At 37.4% G+C, this 23,059-nt stretch overlaps 1 protein-coding gene across 1 annotated transcript in view; it reads left to right on the top strand.

Annotated features, from left to right (window-relative positions):
• The window catches only part of AR (androgen receptor), a 242,067-nt gene that overhangs the window by 89,369 nt on the left and 129,639 nt on the right, over window positions 1-23,059 (top strand). The gene's annotated exons all lie outside the window — the stretch shown is intronic.

Here is a 23,059-nt window from a genome sequence, read left to right as displayed (position 1 = left end):
TATTGCCTGGTCAATTTTTTAAATTTTTTTATGTGCTTTAAGTGAAAGTTTACAATTCAAGTAAGTTTCTCATACAAAAACTTATACACACATTGTTATGTGACCTTAGTTGCTCTCCCTGCAATGTGACAGCACACTCCTTTTCTCCACCCTATATTTCCTCTCTGCATTCAACCAGCTCCTGCCCCCGTCTGCCTTCTCATCTCGTCTCCAGACAGGAGCTGCCCATATAGTCTCATGTGTCCACTTGAGCTAAGAAGCACACTCCTAACCAGTATCATTTTATGTCTTATATTCCAGTCTAACATTTGAAGAGTTGGCTTCAGGAATGGTTTTAGTTTGGGGATAACAGGGAGTCTGGTGGCCATGACCCCTGGGGTACCTCCAGTCTCAGTCAGACCATTAAGTCTGGTCTTTTTACTAGAATTTGGGGTCTGCATCCCACTTTTCTCATGCTCCATCAGGGATTCTCTCTTGTGTTCCCTTTTAGGGCAGTCATTGGTGGTAGCCGGGCCCTATCTAGTACTTCTGGTCTCAGGCTGATGGAGTCTCTGGTTTATGTGGCCCTTTCTTTCTCTTGAGCTCATATTTTCCTTGTGTCTTTGGTGTTCTTCATTCTTCTTTGCTCCAGGTGGGTTGAGACCAGTTGCTGCATCTTAGATGGCCACTTGCTAGCTTTTAAGACCCCAGACACCACTCACCAAAGTGGGATGCAGAACCTTTTCTTAGTACACTTTGCCAGTTGACCTAGATGTCCCCTGAAACCATGGTCCCCAGACCCCAGCCCTTGCCACTCTGTATCTCAAAGTGTTTGATTTTGTTCAGGAAACTTCTTAGCTTTTGGATTAGTCTAGTTGTGCTGACTTCCCCTGTATTGTGTGTTGTTCTTCCTTTCAGCTAAAATAATTCCTGTCTACTATCTAATTAGTGAATACCCCTCACCCTCCCTCCCTCCCCACACTCATGACCATCAAAGAATGTTTTCTTCTGTGCTTAAACCTTTTCTTGAGTTCTTATAATAGTGATCTCATACAATATTTGTCCTTTTGCAACTGACTAATTTCATTCAGCATTAATGCCTTCCAGATTCTTCCATGTTTTATGCGATGTTTCACAGATTCATCATTGTTCTTTATAATTTCTTAGTATTCCATACCTTTTATGCCCTATATTAGGGCTCCTAGCATTGTCCCTATTTTTTACTCCATGGTCTTTATCATTTTAGATTTTCTATTTTGGTCTTTGATCCATTTTGAGTTCATTTTTGTGCATGGTGCGAGGTATGGGTCTTCTTTCATTTTTTTGCAGATGGATATTTAGTTATGCCAGTAACATTTGTTAAAGAGACTGTCTTTTCCCCATTTAACTGACTTTGGGCCTTTGTCAAATATCAGCTGCTAATAGATGGTTCAATTTAAGTTTGTATTCTCGTCTATATATCTGTCCTGGTACCAGTATCAGGCTGTTTTGACTACCCTGGTGGTATAATAGGAGGTAAAATCAGGTAGTGTGAGGCCTCCCACTTTGTTCTTCTTTTTCAGTAATGCTTTACTTGTCTGGGGCCTCTTCCCTTTCCATATGAAGTTGGTGATTTATTTCTCCATCTCATTAAAAAAAGCCATTGGAATTTGGATTGGGATTGCATTGTATCTGTAGATCACTTTGGGTAGAATAGACATTTTCACAATATTGAATCTTCCTATCCATGAGCAAAGTATGTTTTTCCACTTATGTAGGTCTCTTTTGGTTTCTTCCAATAGTATCTTGCAGTTTTCTTTTTATAGGCCTTTTACATCTCTGGTTAGATTTATTCCTAAGTATTTTATCTTCTTGGGGGCTATTGTAAATGGTATTGATTTGGTGATTTCCTCTGTGTTGGTGTAGAGGAATCCAACTGATTTTTGTATGTCTATCTAGTATCCCGATCCTTTGCTGAAATCTTATATTACTTCCAGTGGATTCTTTAGGTTTTTTCTGTGTATAAGATCATATCATCTGCAAATAGAGATACTTTTACTTCTTCCTTACTAATTTGGATGCCTTTTTATTTCTTTATCTAGCCCAATTGCTCTGGCTAGGACCTCCAGCACAATGTTGGATAAGAGTGGGGATAAAGGGCATCCTTGTCTGGTTCCCGTTCTCAGGGTGATTGCTTTCAGACTCTCTCCATTTAGGATGATGTTGGCTGTTGGCTTTGTATAAATGCCCTTTATTATGTTGAGGCATTTCCTCTCTATTCCTGTTTTGCTGTGAGTTTTTATCATGAATGGGAGTTGGACTTTGTCAAATGCCTTTTCTGCATCAATTGATAAGATCATGTGGTACTTGCCTTTTGTTTTATATGGTGGATCACATTGGTTGTTTTTATAATGTTGAACCATCCCTGCATACCTGGTATGAATCCCACTTGGACATGGTGAATAGTTTTTTTGATATATTGTTGGACTCTATTGGGTAGAATTTTGTTGAGGATACAGGTCTGTAATTTTGTTTTTTGTGTTATCTTTACCTGGTTTTGGTATCAGCATTATGCTGGCTTCATAGAATGAGTTTGGGAGTATTCCATTCTTTTCTATGCTCTGAAATACCTTTAGTAGTAGTGGTGTTAATTCTTTTCTGAAAGTCTGGTAGAATTCTCCACTGAAGCTGTCAGGGCGAGGGTTTTTTTTTTTTTTTTTTGGTTGGGAGTTTTTTAGTTCCCTTTTCAATCTCCTTCATTTATTAAAGGTTTATTTAGTTGTTCTACTTCTGTTTGTGTTAGTTTAGGTAGGTAGTGTGTTTCTAGAAATTTGACCGTTTCTTCTAGGTTTTCAAATTTGTTAGAGTACGGTTTTTCATAGTATTGTGTTGTAATTCTTTTAATTCCAGTTGGGTCTGTTGTGATATCGCCCATCTTATTTCTTATACGGGTTATTTGCCTCCTCTTCTGTTTTTCTTTTGTCAGTTTGGCCAGTGGCTTATCAATTTTTTGTTCTTTTCAAAGAATCAGCTTTTGGTCTTGTTAAGGAATCAGCTTTTGGTCTTGTTAACTCTTTCAATTGCTTTTCTGTTTTCTGTTTCATTGAATTCTGCTCTAATTTTTATTATTTGCTTTCTTCCAGTGCCCGAGGGTTTCTTTTGCTGTTCTCTTTCTATTTGTTCAATTTGTAGATTTAATTTTGACCCTTTCTTCTTTCTGAATTATAAATTGACCTCTGTGCACTGCTTTCGCTGTGTCCCAAAGGTTCCTGTAGTATATGCTTTCATTCTCATTTGATTCTATGAATTTCTTTATTCCATCCTTCATTGTTTCTACAACTCAATAGTTTTTGAGCATGGTGTTGTTCAATTTCCATGTGTTTTTTTTTTCGTTTTTCTGTTAATGATTTCTATTTTTATGGCTTTATGGTTAGAAAAGATGCTTTGTAATATTTCTATGTTTTGGATTATGTTAAGGCTTGGTTTATGGCCTGATATGTGGTCTATTCTGGAGTATGTTCCATGTGCGTTGGAAAAGAAATTATTTTCTTTTTTTTTTACTGTTGGGTGGAGTGTTCTCTGTATGTCTATGAGGTCAAGTTAGTTGATTGTGGCATTTAGATCTTCTGTGTCTTTATTGAGCTTCTTTCTGTATGCCCTGTTCTTCACTAAAAGTGGTATGTTGAAGTCTACTTTTATTGTGGAGCTGTCTATCTTGCTTTTCAGTGCTGTTAGAGTTTCTATTATGTATTTTGGAGCACTGTCATTGGGTGCCTAAATATTTATTATGGTTATGTCCTCCTGGTGTACTGACCCTTTAATCATTATATAGTGTCCTTCCTTATCCTTTCTGGTGGGTTTTACTTTAAAATCTATTTTGTCAGGAATTAATATTGCTACTCCTGCTCTTTTTTGATTGTTGTTTGTTTGATATATTTTTTTCCATCTTTTGAGTTTCAGTTTATTTGTGTCTAAGGTGTGTCTTTTGTAAGAAGCATATAGATGGATCATGTTTTTTTAATCCATTCTGCCACTTTCTCTTTATTGGTACATTTAGTCCATTTATAGTCAGCGTAATTATTGATAGGGGGTGTGTAGTGGCTAAGTGCTACAGCTGCTAACCAAAACGTCGGCAGATCGAATCCACCAGGCGCTCCTTGGGAACTCTGTGGGACAGTTCTACTCTGTCTTATAGGGTCACTATGAGTTGGAATTGACTCGACGGCACTGGGTTTGGTTTTTTTTTATGAGTTTAGTGCTGTCATTTTGAGGTCTTTTTTTGTGTGTTGTTGACAGTTTGTTTGTTCCACTAAATTTTCTGTGCTTATTCATTTTCTTTCCATTTTTTCCCCTATTTTTCATTGTTGTTGATTTTGTATTTGTTGAGTCTTTTTTTTTTTTGATGTGTAGGATTATTAGTTTTCCTTTGTGGTCACCTTAATATTTACGTCTATTTTTCAAAAAAAAAAATTATAGCAATCTTTTATTTCTTTATGTTGCCTTGACTTGCTCTTCATAGGAAACATCTATGATTACATTTTTTAGTCCCTGTTTTTTGTTTCAGTGTTGTCATCTTTTACATATTGACTTCTCTGTTGCCCTGTTTTGAGAGTTTTAGTTTTCATTTATTTTTGTGATTTCCCTATCTGGGTTGGTATTTGGTCTCTCTGTCCTTGTTATCTGATGTTACTGACTTTCTAGCTGGAGGACTCTGTTTAGTATTTCTTGTAATTTTGGTTTGGTTTTTGCAAATTCCCTAAACTTCTTTTTGCCTTGAAATGTCCTAATTTCGCCATCATATTTGAGAGACTGTGTTGTTGGTTATATAATTCTTGGCTGGCATTTTTTTTTTTTTCTTTCAAGGCTTTATATATAGCATCCCATTGCCTTCTTGCCTGCATGGTTTCTACTGACTAGTCCGAGCTTATTCTTACTGACTCTCCTTTGTAGGTGATTTTTCGTTTACCCCTAGCTACTCTTAAAATTCTCTCTTTATCTTTGGTTTTGGCAGGTTTGATTATAATATGTCTTGGTGACTTTCTTTTGGGATCTACCTTGCGTGGGGTTGGATGAGCATCTCGGATAAATATCTTCTCATCTTTCATGATATCAGGGAAGTTTTCTGCCAACAAATCTTCAACAATTCTCTCTGTATTTTCTGTCATCCCTCCCGTTCTGGTACTCCAGTCACTTGTCAGTTATTCCTCTTGATAGAGTCTCACATAATTCTTAGGATTTTTTCCTTTTTAAAAAATTCTTTTATATGATTTTTCCTCAAATATGTTGGTGTCAAGTGCTTTATCTTCTGTCTCACTAATTCTGACTTCCATTGCCTCAGTTCTGCTCCTATGACTTTCTATTGAGTTGTCTAATTCAGAAATTTTATTGTTTACCTTCTGGATTTCTATTTGCTGTCTCTCTATGGATCCTTAAAGCCTGTTAAATTTGTCATTGTGCCCTTCTATAATATTCTTAATTTCCTCTATTGCTTTGTCTGTGTGTTCCTTGGCTTGTTCTGCATTTTGCCTGGTCTCGTTCCTGATCTCTTGAGGAGCTCTGTGCATTAATCTTTTGTGTCCTGCCTCTGGTAATCCAAGAGATTCTCTTCCTCCTGAATATGTTTTGATTGTTTGTTTTGGGTGCTTGTTGAAGCCATCATTGTTTGCCTCTTTATGTAATTTGATATTGACTGTTGTCTCCAAGTCACCAATAAGTTATTATGTTTATTCACTTCATGTTTGCTTACTGTGTCATAGCTTCTTGTTTTGGTTTGTTTTGATATGCCCAAGTGGGCCGGCTACTTGTGTGAGCTAGTTTGATTATTGGTGCCTTTGAAGCTTTAATGTCCTGCCACCAGGTAGTTAGATTTGTTACTAGGTATGTGGGCTCAAGAGTCCATTTACTTTTCTTGTACAAATTCAGCTTAGTTGTCCAGATAGTCAGTCACCAAGTGTGTGGTGCAGGCTCTTACCTACAGTCCTAGATGGGGAGGTTTGATTGGAGTAGACACAGCTATCTGCCTGCAGTAGCAGGCCACATACTGAGCAAGGCAGGGGACTGACAACCACCCCTGAGTATTTGGGAGGAAAGTGTGTCTGTGTTCCCTAGAGTGCATAGGTGAGTGGGTTTTGCAGCTGGACTATTGGTACCCAGTGCTGTTGGCTGTAAAGAGTGGGAGGTATCACTTATTGTTGGACCCCTGTTGCAGGCGGCTTGGTGGTGTGGGCTGAGCCACCAGTCCTCAGGCCCATGATGTGGGTAGGAGAGGACCCTGCTTAATGGGTAGAGCTATGTCAACTGTCATGACTTTGCCACTCCACCATATAGGTGATGCAGCAGTTAGGCTTCAGGTATATATCCTGTTTTACTGTGCTAATGAGGGCCTACGCTGTTGAAATGGGCCCACACAGGTCTATATGGGGTAAAAGGCATTCAAAGAAAGTCCTTGGACCCCTTATGTCTGTGCCTAGGCAAAAGAGCTGTATCTGCCCTGAGTTCCCAGCTCAGGGGAGCTGGCAGGTTATTTTTTCCTGTTTTTTAATTTGTTCCCTTTCCCAGAAGAATGGCTCAGGATGAGTCACGGGCTCTACTTCTGGCCCAGGGGAAATGCAATAGTTGAAGCCGGCCTGGGACTAAGTTCAGAGTGGGGACAGAGCTGGTTAATGGGAGAGAGGTTCCTCCCAAACGGGGCGTTTTTCGATTCACTCGGTAGGTTAGATGCACGTACTTATCTTTTGCCAACTGAGGGCCTCTTCTCACTGGTTCTGGAGGCCTGAGCCCAGTCTCTGCCACTTGGTCTCTCCCGATATGGAAAACGCATCCAGATCACCACTGCTTGACTCACTGCCTTCATCAGCCGATCAGGCCTGCAGGGTGCCTATTCCCACCAGGTCAGGTCTGACAACTCCTCCCTGCTTCTGAACTGTCTCTCCCTCCCCCTGCCACTCAGTCTGATTCCTCAACTTTGCCTTTGATGTTCAGGGCTCCTAGATTGTTATATGTAATCAATTCACTTGTTTTTTCAGGTCTTTGTTGTAAGAGGGACCACTGGAAACATTTGACTACTCTGCCATCTTGGCTCTGCCTCCTGTTATAGAATCTTCGATAAAAAAACATTCAATAATGGTAGATGGGCACAATCTGGTTTTTCAGATCCCAGGCACCATACAGTGAACTAGGAGGTAGAACAGAAACACTAACAATAATGTTAGGCTGATTGCCTGAAATAACCAATGATACCATGACCCTAAGGTCTTTGAACCAAGGAAAGAAATCTCATGAGGTGTTTATGTATAAGCAGCATCAGTAACTGCTTTTCATGTGCCTCAGCAGCAACTACATTCTGCAAAACCTCAGGTTTCCTATTAATATAAATATAGTAACATTTATCTATTAAGGCACAAACTGTTCTTTGAAAGACTAATAGAAAATATAATGCTATTTTATTTTTTTAAATCATAGTCCAAACTTCAGATACTTTTCTGATAATGCTATGTACAACTTTGTTAAGTTTACCAAGGGGAACTTCTAATTTGAGAATTAAAATATCTAAACTCATTAGTTAGATAATTTAGGAGAAAGGAGGAAAATGGTTTCATATATCCAGAAAGTAGAACCTTAAAACATCAGCAATATTGCCAGATAAAACCCATAGTAATCCTTTAGTTTACTCAGTCTTATGTAGTTAATTTCTTTTCCACTTTATTCTGGATCAGCCACAGTATGTGAACCTCTCAGCTTCTGCATAGTCCTGGAAATCTTGATTCAGTCTAGTCACAGCCTTTATCACAAGTCCAATATAGTCCATCTTTTTGTTGAGATATTTTGGTCAAATATTTGCAGCAAATCAGCAGAGACTTATCTGCAGATGACAAAACTTAATATGGCCATGATTAACTTGTAAAAATAGTACTCATAATAGTTAAAGACCTGATAGAAATTAAATGCAGGCATAACATAAAGGCCAAATAAAATCAGTTAAAAAACTTTGGATAAAAATATTTCTAAATATAATCATTAACCTCATTTTCAAAGAGCTTCAGACATAATACATAATAATCTTCAGACATAATATCATACAGTTAGGATGTACCAAGAATATACCAAGATTAGCAAATCTCTTAATACCTGAACAGTAATAAAAAAAAAAAAAGCTTCATAGGTAAATGATGTGAATTCCTCAATCAAACCATTGGCTTTGATGATGCTAGATTCAAAATAAGTAAATAAATTTGCAACCAAGTTAGAAATTTTTTAAAAAACCATAAAATTACAACATATTATGCATTTACTGTCTAATATTAGGCAAAAGGAAACCCTGGTGGTGTAGTAGTTAAGTGCTACGGCTGCTAACCAAGATGTCGGCAGTTCGAATCCACCAGGCGCTCCTTGGAAACTCTATCGGGCAGTTCTACTCTGTCCTATAGGGTCGCTATGAGTCGGAATCAACTTGTCGGCCGTGAGTTTTGGGTTTATCAGGCAAAACATAGGAGGAAATACTAACATAAATTTTAACCCAAAGAGAATCAGGCGTTTCTCTTGATTTTGACAACACGTTCTATGTGGTTTCTAATATATTAAAGAAACCTTTTTTTAGCACTTTTCCTGTATAAAATTCTTTTTTGTGGCTTTCCATGAAGTTTCAAAGTTATCAGGAGTTTATTATAGGTCAACAAGAAACAATGCTTAAGTTATTTAATGGAAGATCTTAAAGGTAAAAACTTCAGCTTTTTTTTTCTAAAGCCACGCAGCTTGGTTTGAATCAGGAATCTTATTCTAATGAGAGGTCAAACCTTTGCCTTTGACACAAATTACTCAAAAAATAAATTAACTCTTCAACTCGGTAATCAAAGAAAATTTTGTTATTTTAACAGTGAGAAATCTAATTCTTTGTTTTGTATGCTATTTAACATTAAATCTCCTAAAAATCTCATAAATTAAACCATTAAACTTCAGTCAGACAAACTGTTGATCATATCAAATAAACAACTTTTTTTAAACCTCATAAACATTGGCTTTGTTGCATATATCCTATAGTGCATCCCTTTAAATGGCAAAAATGAACATACTCATTAGCATACCAAATATATATATGTATATACACATTCTTTCCATTCTTTCTCTTGTGGCATAAAAAGCAAAAGTGTATAAACTTAAATTATGATGAATATCTATTAACTCAATTTACCATCAGTAAAAAAAAAAAATCAGTAAGTTACCTAAAAGGTCTTGGAAATTATTTTAAGCCTGTATGCCATAAAACATAACTGCTGAAATAAAGCTTGTTTAAACATTCTAAGTTTTCATTCAACTTTTACTATTTCCCTTATTTTTCCCAATCTAATTTTAGCCCTTAAAGATTTTATCAACTGGCTTTGGAAATCACAAACCCTGTTCTCAACTGACCAATTCATTGATATGGATATAACCTTAAGTCTCTGGCTATGGATGGGAAAATTTTTCCAGGCCATTTCAGGTGTGTCTCATTGTGATTCCTTTTTTTGTTTTTGTTTTTTGGCTTCTTAAAGTTCCCCTACAATAGAGAGAACTTATTTATAGCTCTATGATTGGGATCCATTCAATTTCTGATAACTATAGCAAAGTAGCAATTTTTTCTTATTTTCTTTTTGTCCTAAAGGGGTCTCCACCTAGTTGGAAAGGGTCTTTCAAAAACTTCCCTGGAGCTATATGACCACAGAGACTGGGGGCTGGGGAGGCCTGATCCTGCCCTGCCCTCCCTATGTTTTGAGTCGCAGTAGAAGACGAGATTAGGTCATTCCAAATTCATTTATATATGTTTAAATTGACCTAGGCATTTTCAAGGGCAAAAGATAACTAACTTCTTTCCCTTTTACTGTTCTCTTGGTAGACAGTTTTACTTTCTCTTTATCACAAACTTTGATCTACCCAGTAAATACCAAAACTCTTCATCGATTTTTTTCTAGGTTTGTCCTATGCCTCCTTTTTCATACTCTGGAGCTGCTAGTTTAACTTTAAGACAAAATTATCCCTTTTCCTTAAATAAAATACACTTCACATAATATCTAGCTTAAGTTACCTAGGAAGGTTTCACTTTTAAGACTGACATAATATAGAATATAAAGACTTTAGTGTACTTTTCAAATAGACCAATTTATATCAAAGTTTCTCCAAGTAGTTACTAAAAGTCTGAATCATAAGACAGACACAAGACGTAGTTTCTCTGGACAAAGAAAGAACTGGGGTTCTAAGACAGTCTTACAACAAACTTGATACAAGACAGAAACTCAGACACAAAGCTTTAGGCCAGAGACAAGCTCTCAGGACAAAACAAAACAGAAAGACCACATAATCTCACCAGACAATGCCACACAAAACAAGGATATGGGGATTCTAGTTTCTTAAAGTGTATATAGCTATTTTTGGTAAGAGCAACTCAATTCAACGGAAAAAATAGGTTCTACATAAAACTTATTAATTTGCCAGAGCCTCAGGTGGAGGAATATTAGGCCTTTTGACCAAAACTGAACATCAAGCTAAAGTTCCCCAAAGAGGAAAGATAACACAAATCAAAGCTCATTTTCCCTAAGTGGTCACTGAAATTCCAAATTACTTCTAGTGTATTCAGTTTATAGTGTTTTTAAATATGAGCCTCAAACGAGTATCTTGGTAGCGGGGGGGGAAATCCAGGCTCATTTATCAAAGATGTTAAGCTCTATGTTTCAAGCTTTTGGTTTCTTTCTTTTTTTTTTTATTCAATTCATTCTGCTGGCTAGAGACCTAGTCTCTTATTTTGGACCTTAAATATACTAGTTCCTCTGAATTGGAAAGTACTTTAAAGTGGCTACTGATGATTTTAATTTTAATATTGTGATTGTCTTTCGAGAAACTATATCATAAAACGGGTAAAGTGCTACCACTTCTCCCTGTGAATTTCGTAAAACAGGTCAGGAGCTACCACTTTCTCCCTGCAAATTTGGCAAAACAGGTCAGGAGCTACCACTGCCCCCTGCAAATTTGGCAAAACAGATCAGGAGCCTCCACCTCCCCCTGCACATTTGGCAAAACAGAGCACTATTTCCAGATTTTCTGAGTCACAAAAAGAACCCTAACACATAACGCCTCGGGGTTTGGACAGCGTTGTGCTTAGACCAAGGTGTACCTGAGTTTGCTTGTGGGTGGCAGGCAGCCTAGTGCTTTAGCCTTTCTCTCGGCCATCTTATCCTGTCATGAGAGTCTTTAATGTTCGTCATGAGCGCCGGCGACCACCCTAATGGCTTTTACTGGTCAACTCGTGCCCAAATTTTGCGGCTTATAGAGACCCAGAGCTCTTTGAAAACAGAATTACCTCTTTAATGTTTCAAAATCCAGACCTAAACTGCAGTTCACCAAAAGAGTTACTAGATACCACTCTTAACCAAATGATCAAGCAAAAAATCTTAAGATTCTCCTTAATCAAACAACCGGTTTTTCTAACAAATATGCTGAATGAAACTTGAGAAAGAGAACAACAACAACAAAAAAAAAGCAAAGGCTTATTTTCCAGGGCACTTACCCGGTCTGTGTCGAAGGGACATAGGTGCAAATGCTTTGGTCCAGAAGATAGGACCCTTTTTGCCGGCTTCTGCTCCACAAACCAGGTCTCCTTGAGTTGGACTGGATTTATAGCTTCAGAAATCCTTGACAACTATACCATTAACTGTCGTAGGGTAAAAACATCACAGAGTTTAGTAAAGCAAAAAGAAAATTTTATTCGGCATGTATTCAAAAAGGCAAAAGTGGAAAACGGACAAGCACACTGCTAGAGCCATGTCTGCCGGAGTCCAAGGAATATTACAAAACAGACAAGAGTGGGAAAACAGGCAACCAAGCTGCCAGAGCCATGTCTGCCCAGTTTTTTGTTTTTGTTAACTCACAAAAGTATTACATGGTCGTGATAAAGGGTATAAAATGATGAAAGTATTTCTGATGACTTCACCATTCTCTGCACCCCCCCCCCGTTTCATTCCTCAAATGTAAACATGTCAGCAAGTTTCACGTGTATGCTCCCAGAGATTTTGGGTGAATACAGAGAGTTTATATGTTCTTTTTTTAAAAGGTCATCACGCTACATTTATTGTTCTAAAACTTGATTTCTTCACTTAATTATACATTTATCTTATACATTTTCCATGGAGCCCTGGTGGCATAGTGGTTATGAGTTTGGCTGCCAACCAAAAGGTCAGCAGCTCGAATCCAGCAGCTTCTCCTTGGAAGCCCTATGGGGCAGTTCTACTCTGTCCTATGGGTCACTATGAGTTGGAATCAACTCGATGGCATCGGGTTTTCTTTTTAATGCATTTTTCATATTAGCATGTAAAAACAGACAAACCAGTTGCCATGGATCCATTCTGACTCATGGTGACCCCATGATTGTCAGAGTAGAACTCTGCTCCATAGGGTTTTCAATGGGTTATTTTTCAAAAGTAAGTCATCAGGCCTTTCTTCTGAGGCACCCCTGGGTGAACTCAAACCTCTAACCTTTCCTTTAACAGCCAAGCACGATAGCTGTACCACCCAGGGACACATCAGTATATGTGTGTTGTTGTAGCCAACTAAAAGGTCAACAGTTTGAATTCAGCGGCCGCTCCTTGGAAACCCTATGGGGCAGTTCTACTCTGTCCTATAGGGTCACTGTGAGTTGGCATCCACTCTATGGCAGCATGTTTGTTTGTTTGTGTGTGTGTGTGTGCTGTCTAGTTGATGCTGACTCGTAGTGACCCTCCTTATATATGGCAGAGTAGAATTTCCTTAAAGGCTGCACAGTATTCAATTGTATAGATGTGCTGTAATTTATTTTGTCATTTTCCCTACTAATGGATATTTAGTTTTTTCTTAACTTCTTTGATATTATAAGTAGTGCTACAATTAACAAACTCAAGATGTAGTATATATCGTTCTTAAGAGCAATAGCCCTGGAGCCAGACTGTTTTGGTTTTAATGTTGGTGCCACCACACTTCGTTGCTGTGTGACCTTGGGCAAATTACTGAAGTTATCTTTGCCTCAGGATCCTCGTGTGAAAAAATAGAGGTGATAATGGTCTCTATCCAATATGGCTGGTGTGAGAATTAAATGAGTTGATGATGAACATTAAGAATGTAGGTTTATATAATTAAGTGCCAAGCACATAATAAAAAAGTACTATATAATTGTTAGTTAATACAATTATATATGTTTATTACTATATTTTTGCACATATAGCTATAAGATAAATTTGAGATATGAGGTAGTTGAATAAAAGAGTGTATGCATATTTTAAATGCTGGTAGATATTACCCCCTTCCCAGCTGAAAAACTGCAAACATTGGATATTATTAAAATTTTAATCTGATAAGTGAAAAACAGTTATCATTAAGTTGCTTCTTTTTAATTATGCTTGAGATTGAGCATCGTTGCCTGTGTTTACTGTCCATTTATATTTCTTTGCCTGTGAACTGCCTTTTCTTGGTCTTTGCCCATTTGTTGTTTTGCTTTTCATCTGTTTCTTATTGATTTATGGAGCTCTTTGTATATAAAGGAGTTTGGATGCTTGTCATATGTATTACAAATACTTTTCCCAATTTATGTTTTAGTTTTGTTTATGTGTAGTTCTGTGCAGAAGTTTTAAATTGTATAGCTAAATTTATCATTCTTTTTGAGTTTTGAGGTCATGCTTCAAAGGCCCTTCTAGGTAGGTTTATATCATGTATTTGGAAATATTTTACTAGAAAAACTCATTAATTATGGATGTAAGAGCTAGAAAGAGTCTTAAAAAATTTTTTTTTTAGGTCACCTAATCCAACCTTCCTCTTCTTGTATCTTTTTTTTTTTTTCAGAGAAAAAGAAATTTAGTCCCAAAAAGGTTCCACAGCAAGCTAATGGTAAAAGTACAGATCAGAACGCCTGGATCTTGATGGCTATTCTAGTGATCATTCATTTTAACTAGTTTTTTGCCCAAAAAAGAGCTTTCTTATTTAAAAAAATACATATTCAAGCAACTCAGAGAGAGGATTCATTTTAAGAAATTACACATTTTTTAAATAATATTTTATTGTGTTTTCCGTTCCCATTCAACAACTTCTACACAAGTTTTTCAGTGACGTTGGTTACATTCTTCACAATGTGTGAAAATTCTCATTATTTTTGTTATAGTCCCATTTCTATTAATCTAGTCTCCTTGCCCCCTTACAGCCTCTTGTTTTAAAGTCATTGTTGACCATTTGGTCTCATATACGTCATTTTTTTAAAGGAGTGCAGTACTTATGGATGATATTCATTATTATTATGTAGTTACAAGGTGATGCCAGGAGTTAGTTTTGGTTCAAGGTTTAAAGGGTATCTCATGGCAGTAGTTTCAGGGAGTCCTTCAATTTCAACCAGACCATTAGGTGTGGTTTTTGTTTTGTTTTAGGAATTTGAGATTCTGTTCCACATTTTTCTTCCATTGTATCAGGGTCCATCTATTGTGGCCCTGACTAGGAAGGTAGGTAGTGGTAGCCAGGCACCATCTAGTTCTTCTTGTCGCAGGGTAGATGAGGCCGTGGTTCATGTAGACTATCTGTCCTGTAGACTAGTTCTTTGAGTTTTTGGTTTCCTTCTTTCTCTTTTACTCCAGATGAGTAGAGACCAATAATTGTATTTTAGATGGCCGCTCACAATCTTTTAAGACCCCAGACACTACTCACCCAACTAGGATGTAAAGCATGACTTTATGAAATATATTATGCCAATTGACCAAGACATCCCATGAGACTATGGTCCTAATCCTTCAAACCAGAAATCCAATCTTCTGAGTTTTTGGTTATGTTTAAGAAATATCTGTAACTGTGCCTCCTATGTGCTTTATTATACATACGAATATATGTGCATACAGTCCCGTAAGTGCATACACATACACCTATATATATACACACATATATACATACCTATACACATATATTGAGCCCTGGCGGCACAGTGGTTAAGAGCTTGGCTGTTAACCCAAAGGTTGGCAGTTTGAATCCACCAGCCACTCCTTGGAAACCCTATGAGGCAGCTCTACTCTGCCCTATTGGGTTGCTGTGAGTCAGAATTGACTTGACGGTAATGGGTTTGGGTTTTCATTTTTTTTTTTTATACACATATACTCCTGCCTACGTACATTACACACACATATATTTTTAGGTTGTTTTTGCTATTGTTTCAAAATTACATAAGTCATAGCAATTATCAAGAGGTCTTTTTTCTTGTGTACTTTTTAGTGACATAGTTTACCTTTATCAAGGTGTGTACATTTCCTCCTCATTTGGTGTTACCTTTCCCATCATCAAAAAACGACTCGATGGCACTAGTTTTTTTTTTTTTTTTTTCCGTCTAGAGAGTGAGTCATCTTCTCCCCCATCCCTGGTAACCACTAATGAACGTTAGTTTCTGTATATTTTCTTGTTCATGTCATTTAAAAAAAAGTGAGAACATAGCAATATTTGTTTTGTTTTGTGATTTAATTATTTTGCCCAACATACTATTCTCCAGGTTCATCCATGTTCCAAGATATTTGGGAACTTATTTTCTTTTTCACTCAGTAGTATTCCATTGAATGTATGTACAATACTGTATTTGTCCATTCATCCATTGATGGGCACTTAGGCTGTTTCTTTTTGCTATTGTGAATAGGGCTGCAATGAACACAGGTGTGCATATGTCTGTTTGTGTCACTTCTATTAGATCCCTAGGGTTTCCTAGGATCCCTAGGCTGTAATCTTTATGGAAGCAGACTGCCACATCTTTCTCCCATGGGGCAACTGGTGGGTTAGAAGTGCCAGCCTTTCAGTTAGTAGCCAAGCACTTTAACCACCGTACCACCAGGGCTCCTAGGGTTTATAACTAGTAGTGGAATTGTTGGGTCATATGGCAGCTCTACCTCTAGTTTTTTGAGGATACACAGAACATTTTCAATAAAAGACTCATTTTTATTTTTCAGATTAACTTTTCACTTAGGGAAATATCAGCATACGTATTGTTTTAATATAAATTGCATATATATTTCAGGTATTTCATTGAACAAATATACAAATATTCTAACCAAAGGCGCATATCAATTTTTTTAAATTTCTTATTTATTTTAGTTATGAGTGTGAAATGTATATTTATTTTAACAAATTAAATAGACTTCTAGTCTGTTAGATATGAGAATTTACAAACATTGTCTTGGCAGCTAACTGCGTTCTTACCTTCCTTTCCCTGTTTCGGCAGATATTTGGGACCTTAGCCAGCATGACCTGTCTTAAATGCAGATCTTCCCAGTCACTCCCCATTCTAAAGCCCTGTCATGGCTCCCCATTGCCTGTGGGATGAAGTTCAAGCTCCTTAGCCCAGCTTCCTCACTTGAGCTGTTTGACCTGTAGCACCAATGCAGAGCCTCCCAGGCTTATTTGCATTTCCCTTTGCACATACTGTTTCCCTGTCTGTTGCAACTTCTTGCCTGTTGGTTTGCCTGACAAAACCAACTTTAATAAACATTATTTCTGTAGCTTCTGTGGAACCTTTTTCAATTTTTCCACTCTAAGACTAAGTGTTCCTGCAGGCTGGACTTCTGAAAAGGCAGTGCAAAAAGTTTGATGGACCCCCTACCCAGTGAAACAACCATTTAACTGGCAAAAATTATGAAAATAACCATTTAAAGTCTCCAGAAATTGTCCCAAGTGCATACGCCAAAGAGAGAAGAATTTATTCAAGAAAATCTATTAAATTCCAGTAAGAATAGCAAGAGTCTGTGACATTTGAGCCACAACCTTCTCACATCCCCACTCCAAGCTCCACTTTGTGGGAACTGTTTTCCAGACAGGTGTGGCCAAGAATATGGGGGCTACCTCTTCCCCAGCTTCTACTCTAGGGCTATAGCTGTACCCCAGGACAGGCAGGCCACCAATATTTCTTATGTCCATTAGCACTGTGTTTCAGAAAAAGCACTATTCCAGACAGGCATAGTTGAAAAGACTGAGGATCACTTCCTCTACCCAGTTCCCACTCACAGAGTGAAAGCTCTGGCCCAGGAATGGCCAGCCAAGAACACTGAGGTCCTGATTGTACCTACCCCTGTTTGTTCATAGAATGAATTTTTTTTTTTTTACTGGGAAAGGCAAGCCAAGAAGTCCAGGGGCTACCATCGCACCTCAGGGCCTGCTTGTCAAACACGGATGTCACTCTGGGAGAAGCGGATCTCTCTCCCTGGCCCCAGTTCCTATTCAGTGATACAGAAGTTCTGCCCAAGGGGGAAGGCAGACCATTAGGATGGAGAACTCCGCAACTCTGCCTGAGGGGCCTGACTTTACTTGGAACAGAGCATGGAGAAGTTCATGTCTAAGGACATTGTTCAAAAAAAAAAAAAGAATGAGGGTCTTGGTAGTGAACAATTATGAGGAGATTGATAGCTCCATGATAGTAGTAGCAGCAAACAAAACAGCAGACCAGCCAGAAGGTTACCAGAGAGAATCAGGGAAAGAGCCATGAAGAGCTCTCATGTGATCACACTCATCTTTGGGGGTCTGGAAGGCTGTGTACATGTATTAGGTTGCACCCACTCAGGAACAATCAGAGCGAAAGATGGGGTAGACTGGAAAACATTCCTCAGGTCACACAAAGATCCATCAGTAAAACACATACTAGCTGAAGGAGCTTATGCACAACCTCTGATGGAACTTCTCCTGAACCATAAGATACTCTAACCCAGGAGCAACTCCCAGAAGGTCAGGCTTAAAATTAAAATCACATTCATCTCCTGTGAAATGGAAGACTGTGCACATGCCCAAAGCTGTGTCCTATGAAGAGTGACCAGAGAGAGAACCACTGAACTACTAGACCCTGGTTGACTGCAGGGCAAAATTCTGAACTTCCTGAATTGTACAAGTAGTCTCCAAGCCACAGACAGATTCAATAGTAAAGGGTAAAAATCTCACTGGCTAAGGGGGCTTAAGAACAACCTTTGACCAATAAGTAGTTTATGCTGATCAAGGGTTGACACATAAGAAGGCAGTCTAAAAGATAAAAAAAAAGAGAGAGAGAGAGAAAGAAAGAAAGAAAAGAAAAACACCCAAGCAGGAACATCAGAGGCTTCAAAATGTGGCAGAAAAAAAACTTCACAGAATTATTTCAGTCAAATCACTAAACAAATGACCAAGCAAACAACACCAAGAACAAGCTCCAGAAAAGGGTATGCAATATCCAGAGTTGCTACAGTGCAGTATCTAAAATATCCAGTTTTAAACTAAAAATTATGAGACATGCAAAGAAACAGGAAAGTATGGCCCATACACTGGAAGGGGGGGGAACAACAGAAACTGCTAATGAGAATGGCCAGATGTTGGACTTATTAGACAAAAACTTCAAATCAGCTACTTTAAATATGTTCAAAGAAGTAAAGGAAAGCTTGTCTGAAAAACTAATGGAAAGGATGAGCACATTTTCGTATCAAATGGAGAGTATCAAAAAGGAGATAATTTTTTTTTTAAGAACCACATGGAAAATCTGGAGTTGAAAAATATAGGGATTATAATGATTATAATGAAAAATTCCCTAGAAAGGCTCAGTGGTAGATATGAGTTTGTAGAAGAAAGAATCAGCAACTTTGAACATAGAACAATAGAGATTATGCAATTTAAAGAACAGAAAGAAAACAGAATGAAGAAAAATGAACACAGCCTCAGAGAAACGTGACACCATTAAGCACAGCAACATATATATAATGGGAGTACTAGGAAGAGTGAAAAGAAAGGCACAGAAAGAACGTTTCAAGAAATAATGGCTGGCATCTTTCCATACTTGAAAAACATTGGTCTACACATCAAAGAAGGTCAACAGACTTCAAATAGGAAAAATGATAAGAGATCAACACTCCAGACACAGCACAGTCAAAATGCTGAAAGGTAAAAATAACGAGAGTATCTTAAAATCTGCAAGAAAAAAGTAACAACAGAAACACAGTAAGATTAACAGCTGATTTCCCATCAGAAACAATGAGGGGAGCAAAAGACAGTGGAGTGACATATTGAAAGTACTGACGTAAAAAAAAATTTTAAAAAAGGTGTCAACCAAGAATCCTGTATTCAGCAAAACTAACTTTTAAAAATAAGGGTAAAACACATTCTCAGATAAACAAAAACTGTGATAATTTGTTGTTAGCTGACATGCCTTGCAAGAAATACTAAAGAAATTTCTTCACGCTAAAAGGAAGTGATGTCAGACACTAAATTGAATCTGTATGAAAAATAAAGAGCTCTGGTAAAGGGGATTATGTAGATAATGATAAAAGATAGTATAACTACATATTTGTTTTTCTTATTTTCTCTTATTAAAAGTTAATTGCATAAAACACTATCTTTACAAATGGTATTGCTGGGCCTGTAACATATAGAAGTATAATATATTTGACAATAAAAATGCAAAGGAGGGGAGAAAATAAGCTATATTGGAGTAAGGAAATGGCTTCAGAGGATACCTGAAATCCACAGGAAGAAATGAAGAGAATAAAAAATGGTAAACATGAAGATTCATATACAAAAACCTCTATAAATACAATTGTGCTCTCCTTTCTTTTTTTTAATTCCTTCAAAAGGGAAAATTATATAAAATAATAATTATAGGCATGGTTCCTAATGAATATGGGCATAATATGTATAACAGTTATTGTTATACAAAGGAAGGGAATGGAGCTATATAAGATTAAATTTTCTGAAACTTACTAGAATTAAGTTGATTTAATGTGAGGTAGATTCTGATAATTTAAGATATATATCTGAAGAAAACCCAGAGAAACCAGTAGAAAAATAGTTTGAAAAGGTAGTTAAAAATTTAAATAAAATATAGTTAAAATGGTTCACTATGAAATATCCACTTTGAAAAAAAAAGGAGATAGTAAATGAGGAACAAAGTAATCATGAGAAATATAAAAAACACAAAGCAAAATGGAAGATGTAAAACTAACCATATCAATAATAACATAAAATGGGGATGGATTAAACAAACGAAGGCAGAGACTGTCAGAAAAGATTTTAAAAAAAAAGATACATGCTTTCTGCAGTAGGCACACTGGAGATTCAAAGACACAAGCAGGTTGAAAGTAAAAGGATGGAAGAAGATATACCATGCAAATAAATAGTAACCAAAAAATGAGCTGGGATAACTATATTAATATCAGACAAAACAGACTTTAAGACAAAAGCTATTACTAGAAATAAAGGACATTTTATGATACATTGTCAGTCCATCAAGAAAGTGTATTATATAAACATATATCTGCTTGACAACAGAATTCTAAAGTCCACAAAGCAAAAACTGACAGAATTGAAGGGAGAAATAGGCAATTCAACTATAATAGTTGGAGAATTCAGTACCCCACTTTTAATAATGGATTGAACAACTAGACAGAAGATCAACAGGCGACAGAAGACTATAAAACAGCTAGACCTAATAGACATCTATAGAACACTCTACCCAACAATAGCAGAACGCAAAGTCTTCTCAAGTGAACATGAAACATTCTCCAGAGTAGACCATATGCTAAGCCATAAGACAAGCCTTTTGTTCCGCAAAATATAAAAATCCAAAACCAAACCCATTGCAGTCGAGTTGATTCTGAATCACAGTGACCCCATAGTATTAAAAAAACTTAAAACCCAACCTACAGAATGGGAGAAAATATTTGCAAATCATTTATATAAAGAACTCTTATAACCTAATAATAAAAAAAAGACAACCCAATTTAAAAATGGTCTAAGGATTTTAGTTGACATTTCTTCAAAGAAGATATACAAATGAAAACACGTTCAGTATCGTTAGTCATTACCAAAAAAAAAAAAAAAACCAAACCAGTTGCCGTCAGACATAGGACAGAGTAGAACTGAGTAGAGTAGAATTGCCCCATTGGGTTTCCAAGGAGCAGGTGGTGGATTCGCCCTGCCAACCTTTTGGTTAGCAGCTGAGCTCTTAACCACTGCGCCACTAGGGCTCATTAGTCATTAGGGAAATGAAAATTAAAATCACAATGAGATGCCACTTCACACCCACTGTTGTTGTTGTTAGGTGCGGTCGAGTCGGCTCCAACTCATGGTGACCCTATACACAACAGAACAAAGCACTGCACGGTCCTGAGCTATCCTCACATTCATTACTGTGTTCCAGCTTATTGCTGCAGCCATTGTGTCAATCCATCTCATTGAGGGTCTTCCTATTTTTCGATGACCCTCTACTTTACCAAGCATGATGTCATTCTCCAGGGACTGGTCCCCCCTGATAACATGTCCAAACTACTTGAGACAAAGTTTCACCATCCTGCTTCTGGCTGTACTTCTTTCAAGACAAATTTGTTTGTTCTTTGGCAGTCCATGGTATATCAGTAGTCTTCGCCAACAACATAATTCAAAGGCATCAATTCCTCTTCAGCCTTCCTTATTCATTGTCCAGCTTTCACATGCATATAAGGAGGTTGAAAATACCATTGCTGGGTCAGGCGCATCTTAGTCCTCAAAGTGACATCCTTGGTTTTTAACACTTTAAAGAGGTCTTTTCCCAGCAAATTTGCCCAATGCAATATACCCTTTGGTTTCCTGACTGCTGCTTTCATGGATGTTGATTGTGGATTCAAGTAAAATGAAATCCTTGACAACTTCAACATTTTCCCCGTTTTTCATGATGTTGCTTATTGGTACAGTTGTGAGGATTTTCGTCTTCTTTATGTTGATGCACAATCCGTACTGAAGGCTGTGGTCTTTGATCTTCATCAGTAAGTGCTTCAAGTCCTCTTCACTTTGAGCAACGAAGGTTGTGTCATCTGCAAATAACAGGTTGTTAATGAGTCTTCCTCCAGTCCTGATGCCCCGTTCTTCCTTATATAGTCCAGCTTCTTGGATTACTTGCTCAGCATACAGATTGAATAAGTATGAAAAGATAAAACCCTGACGCACGCCTTTACTGATTTTAAACCACACAGTAGTCCCTTGTTCTGTTCGAACTACTGCCGCTTGATCTATGTACAGGTTCCTCATGAACACAATTAAGTGTTCCCATTCTTCGCAGTGTTATCCAAAATTTGTTATGATCCACACAGTCGAATGCCTTCTCATAGTCAATAAAACACAGGTAAAATAAATAACTAAATAAATACAAATAAAGTTTTTTTCTTAAACATCTTTCTGGTATTCTCTGCTTTCAGCCAGGATCCATCCGACATCAACAATGATATCCCCAGTTCCACGTCTTCTTCTGAATCTTGCTCGAATTTCTGGGAGTTCCCTGTCAATGTACTGCTGCAGCCACTTTTTAATGATCTTCAGCAAAATTTTACTTGCATGTGATATTAATGATATTGTTAGATAATTTCCACATTAGGTTGGATCACCTTTCTTTGGAATAGGAATAAATTTATGGTTTTCCTCTAGTTGGTTGGCCAGGTAACTGTCTTCCAAATTTCTTGGCATAGACAAGTGAGCACTTCCAGCACTGCATCCATTTGTTGAAACATCACAATTGGTATTCTGTCAATTACTGGAGCCTTGTTTTTCACCAATGCCTTCAATGCGGCTTGGACTTCTTTCAGTACCATTGGTTCCTGCTCATATGCTACCTTCTGAAATGGCTGAACGTCAACCAATTCTTTTTGGTATAGTGAGTCCGTATATTCCTTCCACCTTTATTTGATACGTTCTGCACCGTTTAATATTTTCCCCGTAGAATCCTTCAATATTGCAACTAGAGGCTTGCGTTTTTTCTTCAGTTCTTTCAGCTTGAGAAATGTGGAGTGTGTTTTGGTTTTCTAATTCGAGCTCTTTGCACATGTCATTATAATAGTTTACTTTGTCTTCTTGAGCTGCCCTTTGAAATCTTCTGTTCAGCACTTTTACTTCATCATTTCTTCCTTTTGTTTTAGCTACTTGAAGTTCAAGAGCAAGTTTCAGAGTCTCTTCTGACATCCATTTTGGTCTTTTCTTTCTTTCCTGTCTTTTTAGTGACTTCTGGCTTTCTTCATGTATGATATTCTTCCTTGATGTCATTCCACAACTCATCTGGTCTTCTGTCATTCGTGTTCAACTCTTCAAATCTATTTTTGAGATGGGTCTCTAAATTCATGTGGGA

The sequence above is a fragment of the Elephas maximus genome, chromosome X (genome assembly GCF_024166365.1).
Source record: "Elephas maximus indicus isolate mEleMax1 chromosome X, mEleMax1 primary haplotype, whole genome shotgun sequence".
Lineage (NCBI taxonomy): Eukaryota > Metazoa > Chordata > Mammalia > Proboscidea > Elephantidae > Elephas > Elephas maximus.
The sequence above is the reverse complement of the archived record's forward strand: the minus strand, read 5'-3'. Positions and strand labels throughout refer to the sequence as shown.